Source organism: Oculina patagonica, chromosome 4 (assembly GCF_052425735.1).
Source record: "Oculina patagonica isolate OP01 chromosome 4, crgOcupat, whole genome shotgun sequence".
Taxonomy (NCBI): domain Eukaryota; kingdom Metazoa; phylum Cnidaria; class Anthozoa; order Scleractinia; family Oculinidae; genus Oculina; species Oculina patagonica.
This window is the reverse complement of record NC_135761.1, coordinates 925,838-936,270: the sequence shown is the minus strand read 5'-3', so window position 1 is coordinate 936,270 and position 10,433 is coordinate 925,838. Positions and strand designations below refer to the sequence as shown.

At 34.7% G+C, this 10,433-nt stretch overlaps 1 long non-coding RNA gene across 2 annotated transcripts; it reads left to right on the top strand.

Moving 5' to 3' along the window:
* Window positions 1–1,627: 1,627 nt before the first annotated feature.
* Window positions 1,628–10,224, top strand: LOC144649111 (uncharacterized). Of its 2 annotated transcripts, none has more exons than XR_013569831.1 (2): window positions 1,628–1,939; window positions 9,878–10,224. It is a non-coding gene; the product is annotated as an uncharacterized LOC144649111 (long non-coding RNA). The 2 variants fall into 2 exon arrangements; XR_013569830.1 differs by lacking the exon at window positions 1,628–1,939 and adding an exon at window positions 6,556–6,839.
* The last annotated feature ends 209 nt before the right edge of the window (window positions 10,225–10,433 follow it).

Sequence of the window (10,433 nt, the reverse complement as noted above, 5' to 3'; positions counted from 1 at the left end):
TTTCCAAATAATGTTACCATTCTGTTCTGTTCAAAAAATGTTAACCACTTATTTATCTAATAGCCTTTCTGGCCGCTTTGCATTGGGATCTATTATTAAATAGGTAATCGAGTATTTAGTACTACTAAATAAATCACATACAAGGAAACACCAAACGGAGGTGTTCCTCAAAAGAAGTTCTCCGCAAGAGGTTGTTCGCTGGCTGAGAGAGACGAGTCGAAAAGTTTTTTGTGTGCTGTGTGTTAGCTTTTCAGTTCAAGGGGTTAACACCTCCCCTCCCCCCCCCTCCCCTGCCTTACACCCTACTCCCACCACACGATCTAGTCGTTCTATGGACTACCTACTTTCTGGTTGAAAGAGCTTGTAAGACCTCGCTGGGAAACGGAACCTTATAATGTATTTCCTAAGAGTACAGAACAGTAATAATTTTGGCAGCAACTTAAAATAATGGTTTTTTTTAAAAGCGTTTATTTTTTTTTGGTTTACTTTGAAGCCAAAACGTTCTTTGATGATTTCTAACAAATTGCGTCATTGGGTGTCCTGGCGCCTACTCTCTATATAAACAAAATAATTCGAAAGCTAGATAACCCTGTCCCTAGCCCTCAACCACCCTAATTTGCATGACAAAATATAGTTAAAAGCAGCAACGAGGCATTTGGGGCACAAGATGCAAAACATCTTGTTTTTCTTGAGCAGTTTAAACTCTTCAATTTTAGCTTAAAAACCGTTGAAACCGTTTAGAAAAACTGTTATTCTTTTAGTGTTGATTGTGGGGAAAACAAATAACGCAAAAAGACTTTTCTATGAAAGTGAAAGTGGGCCACATGAGTAAGAGATCGAGGGATAGTCTTACGATCTTTATGGAAATTTCAGCTCAAAGAGTTTTGTAAGTAGTTCTTCTCGGTTTTAGACTTGGCTGTCTGTATATTAACATAGTTCAGCTAAAAAACATCCACGATGTTTGACAGCTTGTGCCCGAAATCACCTCGCATTTATGGTTAATTGTATTGCCAAGTGAACAGTGAAAGGGCTATTCAAATTATCTGATGGGGCGTTGATGTCTTAAATGAGCGAGGTGGTTTTAAAAGCAAACACATAGACAACCTCAAGAGCAGAAACATCGATCAGGTAAATTTTAGATATGTCATTAAAAAATGGGAATTACATTTTCTATGATGTGAAGGAAGGAAATGATTGAAAATTACCTATAAATTTCCTAGCCGGTGGAAATTAAATAAATAAAAACTTTTGTTACGTGCTGCAAAATTAAACATTTTATTATTAAACATTTAATTTTTTAATTTCAGAATGCAAAGTTACTTCTTTCTAGTCTTTAATACGTTTAGGTTAATGTTCAATGTCAAACGTTTTCCTTTTCGTTGATACGATTGAAATTTTCAATTGTTTGTGTTCAATTACCGTCTATTCACATTTAAAACCTAATTCAATTTAGCAACATCTGTTCGAAGGTGGATGTTTAACACAATTCACTTACCCTAAATGGAATTACGTCACTAGTTATCCTTTAGTGCATTAATCACTCGTGGGCTGTATATCCTTCTAATCAAGTCTTTGGACACGGACGAGAAACAAGAAAGCCTTCATCGAGGTTCATTCATATTTTATCCGTCGGCCACCTTGTTCCCATCTCCGGTTCTTCTCCTTTTGACTCACCCCGCATTTCTTCACCGGAAGAAGCCCGATAACCGATTAATTTAAAAGCGGCAAAATCGAAGCAGAGAAGTTCACAACAGAATTGGATTAGGACTTGAAAACACTCTTTTAGACATAGCAGTTTCATTTCAAAATGTTCTCAAGATTCACCGCCGTTTTCCTTGTCGTTCTTGTCGTAATTTCCATATATCCTCAAACACACGCCTTTACAGCCGGGGCAGGAAATATAAGCAACGGAAAGCGAGGAGTGGATCATAGCACACAGGTAAAAAATTAACACCTTTTACTTTTTTTTATTTTGCAAACAGCTGACAGGTTTAAAAATTCGTTTATATAATCTCACATCCCGAGTGCTGAACTTCACACGCACTTTCGTTTAACAGTTCATCTCAATGTTTTTCACGCGTTAACAGCTGTAAAAAAAATTCATGGAAATCGTACCTTTATTCTCTTATATAAACACTAAGCTTTTTCGTATCGAGATTTAAAGCTTACGCTTCTAACAAACACGTAAAATATTTAAAGTATAAAAAGTTTCATTCCTTTTCTTTGAACGCGTACAACTCTTTATTTAAGTGTGTAACTGGGTAACAAGGTATTAGTTATTTTGAAACTTTTTCTGAGGCAGGTTTTCCTCGCCTAGCGTTTATATCTATGACCAAATAACAACTCATCTTAATGCTGTCGATGGTAAACTTTAAGTCAATTGGGTTTTACAGTGTTTTCTGTTTTTTCTTTTGAAGTGAAGGTCTTAACTTTTCAAATGGTTTAGATTCTGGCGCATGAAATATCACCGCACCCATGCCGTTTGAGATTATCTATAATTTTTTCCTGATCTTTTTGAAGTCTTCAACCTTTGATTACATCATATACATCACACCTATTGTTTGTAAAACGCAATTATTGTGTATGAATTTGCTTCTCTCTTTTCTTCGCCTATTAATTGTTTCAGTACATGCTAGCTTAATCTGTTCAGAAATGGAGTTAGCAATATGACAAAATAGGTTTGCTTCTCAAAACACCATTTTAAACATTCAAAATAAAACGATTAAAATGTGGCATAGAAAAAGAATAAAAGCAAATTTTTCTCTATTCGGAACGACACTTTTGCGAATAATAATGACAGTAATATTTTTAATATGTAAAATTACTTGAATTGGTATGCGTCCTCCAAGTTTACGAAAAACAAAACGGACATTTCCACCGATTCTAGCTCTGGGTTTATCCTTCGCATCTATGAAGATCAATTTTTTAAAAATCACTGCAATATGTCATATCTCAAAACTGAGCAATACTAAATGCGAAAATCGCGGTTTTTATTGCATTTTAAATATGATAAAATTTTCATCAGTATAAATGTCCCTTGTGTCTATTAGATTGTAGTTGTGCTGATATAATATGTTATGTATTAAAACTGAGCAATACTAAATGCGAAAATCATGTTTTTTATTGCATATGAAAAATGATCAAATTTTCAAAAGTATTAATGTCCTTGGTGTCTAGAAGAAAGAGTCTGCGATCCAGACGAGTGTGCCGAAAATAACAACGGAGTAAACTAAACGTAACCTGTTTCTAATTGTCTAGACAGTTCTCTAAGAAAATAAGTTTTCTTAATTGATTTTTATATCCGCGACTTATGTTCTGGTGAAAATTGGTCACAAAAGGTTAATGTTTTGGTAATATGTTTGTTAATATGTCATGATATTTTAAGTCATTTTGGTAGTAAAAAATTAATTTTGAAACCTTAAAATAATAGCTTTTTCCAAGGTATTCAGGAAACACTAAAGAAGTAACAAGGAACTTAACCTGAAATTAAGTGTAAAACCGGTTTCAAACGACAAACGTGGGCCATATCTTATAATAATATCATATTATAACCAACAAACATGGTTGAAACTATCTCTATTAATAAAAAAACGATGTTTTGGGAAGTTGGTACTCACTGCATTTTTATACGTTACTGAAGTTATTATTGATATTTTTGTTCTCAATTTCTAAATTTTCTGTGTTCGATGTCTTCTTAGTTCCTTCGTTCGGAGATTGCAAAAGACACGCAAGGAATCGCTATTCGTTAAAGTAACGTCTTCAATTGATTAGCAAGTTATTTTAAACAACACAATTACCACTTTATTTATATAATAATATCAAAAAAAGGTTATGGTGATTTAGACCGAATATAAAATGTATATTTTATTGCTAATAATATGAGTTCTGCTGCCTTCGTTGGCTCGCTTTAAATTTGCTTCGTTGTGACACGTACGATCGGTACAGATCAGGGCTAGGATGCATCTTGTACGTGACACCAATTACTTAAAAATAATTAGAACTGGAGGAAAATTCATATATTATGTCTCGCACGTAAGCCGGGTTAACAGCTTGCGGACAAATTTTACCAATTTCGAGAACAATGATAAAACCACTTTTTATCGGTATCTTAAGTGCTCCTCTTTTGAATTATGTAAAATTGTTTTACGTATCTCCTGTTGCAGTAATTTTTCTCAATTCTCATAATAATTTATTATAGTTCCCTTTTCCTTCGAAACGATATGAAATATTTTACTCTTATATTTACACAACTTTATAGTTGATTTCAATATTTTCCTCTCATCAGAAATAAATTGTTAACTTTTGTAAAACCTCCAATTTTACCATGAGGATTCTATTTCACACCGGGGGAACTTAAGGGTCTTTAAAATAGATTAATACAAGAACAAAAATGACCGTTTAGTTTAATATTTTGCTGGCAAGAAAGAAAAGAAGACGTATCACTCCGTTCCCGATTTCAGTTAAACGGAAGAAGACATCGCGTCTATTGTACACGCTTGACGCACTTCTCCAAAACGATATAAAAAAGTTCAAAATATATTTCGCTCTTCGAGCCTTTTTCAGTCGTCCGCCGCCGAATAAAAATGTCAAATTGCTCACGTAAGAGCCATCAGTTAGTTTCGTGGCTTTTGTTTTCGTTTAAAAAAGCTTTTGTTGAGTAGGGGAAAGGAAAAACAATTTAACGGTAGTAGCAATCAAGCTCCTATTCACTTAACAGCTTTCTGTGCGCTTTCCTTTAGCAAAACCGTCGTCATTATGTTATAACAGGAACGAAGTTGATCGCCTGTTTTTCTTTCAAACGTGTCAGCTCATTAAGCTCATTGAAATTGACTTCATTCACTGTGCAAGGAGCCATCTGTCCCTAATCCTTTAACCTGCCTTGAGCGAAGTTTATTAGTATTTTTTGTGTCCAAAGCAAGAGTTAATTACAGATAATTATACATTGTTGCTGCTCTTTTCACCTTTTTAATAAAGTGACAAACGCGTCTGATTTATTTGCTTATGAAACTAAACGTCGGACAACGTATTATCTAATTGGTCCTCCCAAAAGACTTTCATCAGCTTCAGATGAAAAAATAATATTTAACACGAGAGATAGACAAGTGCAAATCGATTTAGAGTGGGCTTGATTAAAGCAGTCTTTTAGATTTCGATCTTTTAAACTCAATAAACCAATAAAAGAACAAAAAAAAGAAAAAGACAAATTTATGCTGTTTAAAAAAGACAACACTTCCTGAAGTTTGTTAGCAGCATTAAACTAGAAGAGTGTAATGAGTTTTATATAAACACGCTGTGCTAGCTAGAAAAGGACATTAAACAGTAAGACATTCTGCTTTTGACAGTGTAACAAGAACAAAAACCCAAAGTCACAGCACATAAAGATCAGGCTTAAACCTTCACTACTAACAGCACAAACTATAATTTAGAAAAGAGTACTTCAAAATCATGTTTTCGCTCAGTAATGGATTTTTTGTGCACATCCTATAGTACACCAAGTCTTTTTGTTCCCTGTAACCGAATGTGAATAAATAGATGGATTTTCTTTTTCATTATTTATGTTTGTATGAAGAAAGACATCATACAAATAAATAAAAATAAATAGGATCGATACCGCAAAAACTGTGTTCGGACTTCAGGGAGTGTCTTTACGGAGAACTTGCGGGTTCTGCAAAATATACTGTTTTTTTGTTTTGGTTTTCTTTATATTTCGTGATGTTTGACATTACATCAGGATTGTACTGCTATTCAGTAGCTATTAATTCGGGCTATATCTAAAGTTATCCCCCGGGCAATAAACGATAAAACTTAAAGTGGAAAGTAACCTCTAATGGTGTGTTGATATCTAAAGCGATGTGTGTGGGTTAAGAGTATAAACAGCATGTAGACAGCTTCAAGAGAAGAAATCATGAACCAAATGAATTTATGATAATAAGTCATTGAGAAACGAATTGAACTTCCTTAGATATTTAGGAGTGAAAATAATCGCAAATTAACTGAAGATTTCCTTGCCGAAGGAAATGTAAATAACTGCTAATGACCGAAAAACAAAACATTTTTACGCTATTTTCAAAGCCCTTTTTCAACAACAGTCTTAGTCCCTGGTACAAGGTTTTTCATTTCATACTCGTTTATATGATGAAAGTTTCAAAATTTTGCACTTTTTGCAAACACATATATAAAAATTAAGCTATTGCTGTTACAAAAATATGTAATTAAATAAATGCAATACCGTAAGCAGTTTACTTTTAAATTACCGCCGATTCACATTTAAAACCTAATTCAATCAAACAACACAGACGAATATTTGACACGTTTCACTCCCACCAGGTGAAATAACGTCACTTATCGCCTTTCCGTGCGTTAATTCACTTGTGGGTTGCATAATATCACGCTAATTGCGTCTCTTCTCTTTTGCTCACGGGATGGAACATCATTATTTCATAAAAGAGGAACTTAAGGAAGCCGCTCCATTCTTTGCAGCCAGAACAATCTCATCAAAGTACATTCATATTTTATTACCGGTTTTACCGCATTATCGCTTAGCCACCTATTCCTATTGACCCGCTCGGTGCAGCCAACCGGAAGACTTTTGATCACCGATTAATATAAAAGCGGTGCCGTTGAAGAGCAGAGGTTCACAACAGAATTGGATTAGGATTAGACAACAGCACTCTCTCTCCTCTTGGCCGCAGTACTTTCATCACAAAATGTCTTCAAGATTCACCGCCGTTTTTCTACTGCTTCTTGTCGCTATTTCCATGTATCCTCAAACGCACGCTTTCACAGCTGGAGCAGGGAATATCGACACAGGCCGCAAGCGAGGAATGGAGAGCGCCCAGGTAAAATAAAAACCGTATTTGCTCTTCTTACTCTCGAAACAGCTAACAGGTTACGGTTTTCACTTAAAAACTAGAAATATCGTTTCTATTAGCTTACTCAGACTTTTCAAGCGATAAAAAGTTTACAAATAGCTTCATTAGACAGGTTACCTCAAAGTATGCCCACAAAATAACGGTTAAGAACAAATCTACGGGAAGACTTTTTTCTTATACATGCGATTATGTTAATTCATTTTTCTCTCTTCGAGCTTAAAACTCATGGTTTCGATAGACGTAAATATATTAAAAGTATAAGTTGTTTTACCGCTTTTCTCTGTCTTTCTGCAATTAACGCAGGCGGACTAACTTTCAGTTTTATCGTCCTAACTCCGATTCTAACGGAGAAAGTGGGCAGCTAGCATTGTTATCAATTCTGCCCCGCCAGGCTTCATTAAAACACATTAGGAAGAGACAGATCAACAGTTTTTAGTGACCACGGAATTGTAACGAATGTTAGAAAGTACTTAGATATGCGGCTGAGAAGTGGTCTTAAAGAATTGCTCTTCTTGAAATTCTTCCGCAGTGCGATTTTATACAAGCAATCGATTCGTTTTCTATTAATGTTTTCTAATATTTGTGTTGTTTGAAACCTTTCGTGCAGCACAATTCGATTTATCCGAGAAAGATCTGTTTCTAGAAGGCGATAAAATTGACTTATTTATCTCTGGCGCCTCTGATGGTAAAATGCGACTTTTCTAAACAACTTGTCATTAATATATTGAAGCTTAAATGGAGTTCCGACTTGATTCTGATGTTGAGATATGAAGATGTTTGGCCTGAGGAAGAAGGCTACTTTCGTAATTTTGAAACTACAATTATGTGTTTTTACTGGTAGTTGTTGTCAAAACGTTCCTGATGTGACTAAAAGTAAGCACAAAACTTCCATCCGCAACACATCGCTATCGTATTCATTGCGAGGCAATAAGTAAGTTATTGACCGTCGTTGTTGGTTTTTCCGTTTTGCTTGATATTCGTTGCTTTACATTCTTTCCAACTTTTTTCACCCAGAGGCTAGAAATCAACTTCAATACTATAAACATCCGCAAGCAGCCAAACGTAAGATAAAATCTAAAAGGTATATTTTATAATAAATTCACAGCACAATACAAATTAATTTTGTCCATTACATAAGAACAGATTCTCCTTTTCCGGTCAAGAAACGCAAAAAAAGATCTAATTGCGGAGCACTCAGAGCTACTGAAAAATGACATATAGTCTAGTATTTCTTTACATTTGCCACGGCACTCGTCTTTTTTTATCATAGATCGTATGTCTCAGATAAGCGAGTTAATTTATCAACAATAAGGTTACTTTAGGATGTAAATTGAGCCAAATGCTTCTAACGATAAATCTCTTCAGTTAATTGCCTAGTCTAATGTGGTAGGCTCACATTTTCGGATAATTTAAGTTATGTCAGAAAACTTCACCGTTTTAACTTAAAATTGTTGCGGGGCACGCCCCTAGAGCCAAAATTAGTTGACGATTGCCACACCTAAAAATGTAATATTGTGCTCGTGCAAAATCTGTTGATTTCTTATATAATTTCCTTTCGAAGTTTCCTGTTTTATGAGTCAATTGATTCTCCGAGTCAAGCGCCGTGGGTCAATGAGTCAATGAAATTTTCACACAAAGTATTTTATTAACTATTAAATCACGGTTTGCCTGTATACAAATTAGCTAAGAAAAACTCCAGTTTACTTGCAGTTATTTCTACTCTAATTTGCTTGCAGTTAGTACCTGTCATGACTTATTGACTAATTTGAGACATTAAAACTTAAAACTTCTTTCTCTCACTTAGTTTGACTATAGTTGGAAGTGTATGATGGACGTTTTAAAACAGTATCAGCCTAGGACTAAATCTCTTCTTAAACAATTGAACTCTATTTTGTTCGCCCCTCATTCTGCTCAATTCACTACAATGAATTTGGTTCTTTTTAGATCTACGAGTTGTTGTCAATAAATATTTATCCATTGACAGAACCATTCTTTACCGCTCATAGACGTTTCTATGATCAGTTGTTGATACACGTAATAAACATAGTACACAAAATTAAACGCTAAAAAACGCCAGTTCTTGCAATAGCCAACATTGAAAAATAAAAATAAAGTACTTTATTATAAGCTCCCCGTTGGGGCTCTTCCGCCATACGAAAATTAAAAAAGATAAGGCTATTTACAGAAAAAAAATCAAAAAAAAATTCGTGCTAAGTATTAAGTGTAAAACTATATACACTACAAGTATAAGATCATATTTACAAAATTAAAAAGATATTTGAGGATTCTTTTCTGTTAGAATTATTACATTCTCTCTCAACAGGCGTTCTGATAAACTGTGAAAACCAAAACGTCTCTCCTAACACTTAAAATACAATTTCGCTTTTAGTAGCTGCTGGGACAACGCCCTTCTTCCATTCTTCAATGATTGTCTTTTTAGATCAATATGTCAATAAGTAAATTAGCATTTTGTAATGATGCGATCTTCAGGGCTGAATCTACCTCAGAACCTGAGCAGTACTAGGCACCCTTTTGTGAATATTTCCATATTTTATTGACACAAGCCTGGGCGATGGCACAATAAAGGATAGGAAGCCCGGCAAACATCAAAGAAGGCCAAGATTTATGTTGGAAGGTCCACGACCTTGCACATTTTTTGTTTTGCGCTCATACACTATGCCTGAACTACGTAATCGCAATGTTTCTATTGGTTAGTTGCATGAACACACGTAACCACCAATTGTTTATTGTGAGGTTTTGCGTAGGGTCAGCACCCAAAGTAAAAACGAACAAAAACATACAACAAAGAACTTTGCCGACTTCCTTACCATTTCCATCTATTAACTTTGGGATGAGGTTCCATCGCCATCTTCACACTATCCCGTTTAACTCTCATTTTATTAGGCTACCAAACTTCAAAATCCTTCAATATATGAAGCGATCATTGTAAAGTACAATAAAAAACTATTTATATTTTTTTTTTCTTGTTTTTTGTTTACTTGCAGATTGCTTTTCGCCTTCGCCGCATCTGTGAAACGGCAGAGATGGCTTGTTCATCGCTCAGGAGAAAAAAGGACGACTCCGTCAATCCACTGAACGAACAAGTAGAACAATAAATACAACCCCAATGATCAGCTTATCTTCAATTTACCTTTGGACCGAAACTTAGAGAAGAGGACGAAGCCATTCGAAAAAAAAATCTTTGAACAATGAAAAACATGACTATAAACGTATTCTTATGTGCAAAATAGAAAATTATGACTGCGTTAACTAGTAAATGAAAATGAATAGAAACAATCACACGAAATGTACAAATGATATATGGCAAATAAACATGTGGACAAATAGAAAACACATGGAGTTGCTGAAGTGACACCATATAAAAAATTTTGTTTATTACAACAGAACTTTGACTCATAAATAACTGAGGAGACAAACCAGTAAAATCAAATGGCCGGGACAGAAAAAATTATTTTTCAATGTTTACTTATTTGACATGACTGACACTTAAGCTGCTGTTCAAATGAAAAATATCTCTAAAAAACGCAAGCACACCGTATT